Here is a 1,735-nt window from a genome sequence, read left to right on the forward strand (position 1 = left end):
AGCCACTGGTTCTCTGTATGGCTGCTGTGAGCCTCAGTGAGTTTCAGCATCCTCTTCTATAAAAACAGGAAGAGTGGTCCTGGGTCTCCAAGGTGGCTGGGCTTTACAGAGGATGGCACCTGTAAAGGCCTCAGCCTTGGGTCCCCTGCCATCCAGAAGGAGTTATCTGCACTCCCTGCCAAAACAAACTCCAAGGAAGATGTGGGAGGAAGCATCTGGAGACACGGAGGGGCCCCCTCACAGTTCAGAGCTGGGGAATCCAAGCCCAGGAAGGACCACCAATCCTGGGTTACCTAGCATGCTCCTGGCTGATACCTACACCCCAGGTTCCCAGCTCCCAGTCAGTTCATATTGGAAGCCTCCAGTACTGTCTGGTAGAGAAAGGGCATCTCTGGCCAGGGCTCACTGTCTCCCTGGCTAGACAGTGGGGAGAGCTCCAGCCCCTAAGTGGGCAAAGAAAGGAGGGCCACCCAGACAACAGCCAGACTCTCAGCCAGGCCCACCTAGAGGGGAGGGACAGCCATGCCCAAGGCAGCGAAGTGGCCCAAGACACACTTGTGTCCAGGTATGACTCCTGGGAGGAGGGTTGCATTCAGAGAAGTCTGAAGCCCTGTCAGGGGCATAGCTGTCCTCAGACTGAGACAGGGGCTGTGTCAGCCCACACAGTAAGCACTCTGTGTAATTTAGCAGAAGGTGCTCTGGTGGACCTAGCCCCATGTTGGGGTGCCAGCCTGGGTAGCAGTGTGCTAGCTGGATTCTGGTCTCTACCTGCCCTCCTGTCATGAGCCCTTGTGCCATGTGCAACGTGCCCAACTGTACATGGCAGCCCTGGCCCCAGACTAGCCCTACCCCCTCCTCGGCCCCACTGCCCCATCCACTGTCCCCGCCCCACCTCCCAGCTACTTGGTGCTTTCTCATCCCTTTATATTGTCCCTGGATGTGAAAGACTTCCTAGCACACCCAGCAGCTGGCCCAGCTTGGACCTTGGGCCCGTTCCGCCACAGGCCTAGACTTACCAACCATATGCTTGCGCACGTGAGCCATGGTATAGAACTTCTTCTCACAAATTTCACAGGAGAACTTCTTTTCTGCGTAGCCGTGCACAATTTTATTGTGCTCGTGGAGGGACCAGAGCTTCTTAAAAGCTTTGCCACATGTCACACACTGTGGAATGAAAAGACTTTAGGCCCTGGGTCAGGACCATGTGACCTAGGACAAGTCACTGCCTCTCTAGGCCTCAGTTTCCCCACCTGAACTGTGCTCGAGAGAGAGATCTTGGTGGCCAAGGACCAGCTACGTTTGATATTCTGAGTCAGGGGTGGTAAATCCCTAATATTACCCACCTGCCCACCCGCCCAGGGTTGCAGCCTGGGGCCCTCCCTCCTCATCCTGAACTCACTAGGGTCATGGGCCACCTCTTCCATGAAGTCCCTCCTCTGTGCTCATTTCAACAAGACATCTTTCTACAGAGGAGAGACACATAACTGGCTGAAGGGCCACAGTGGGTGAGGAGGCTACAGTTCAAGGGGGAGCCCCTCGGATAACAAGTCCTGGCAAAGCTGAGACATTATTTCTGCTGCCTCCCCTGCTGGGGCCCATACCTTGACACCACAGAGATCCCCAAGGGAACAGGTTCCAAAGGGCTGGGGGACTGCAGGAGGTGCAAGGGCCTTTTGGACACGAGATGGTAGTGGGAACCCTGGGGACCACACTCCCCTCCTCCTCGTCTCCTGGG

General features: G+C 56.2%; 1 protein-coding gene across 1 annotated transcript in view; it reads right to left on the reverse strand.

Annotated features, from left to right (window-relative positions):
- ZBTB47 (zinc finger and BTB domain containing 47) overlaps positions 1-1,735 on the reverse strand; it is a 12,154-nt gene that overhangs the window by 6,642 nt on the left and 3,777 nt on the right. The gene's annotated exons all lie outside the window — the stretch shown is intronic.

Source organism: Bison bison, unplaced genomic scaffold (genome assembly GCF_000754665.1).
Source record: "Bison bison bison isolate TAMUID 2011002044 unplaced genomic scaffold, Bison_UMD1.0 scf7180017864043, whole genome shotgun sequence".
Lineage (NCBI taxonomy): Eukaryota > Metazoa > Chordata > Mammalia > Artiodactyla > Bovidae > Bison > Bison bison.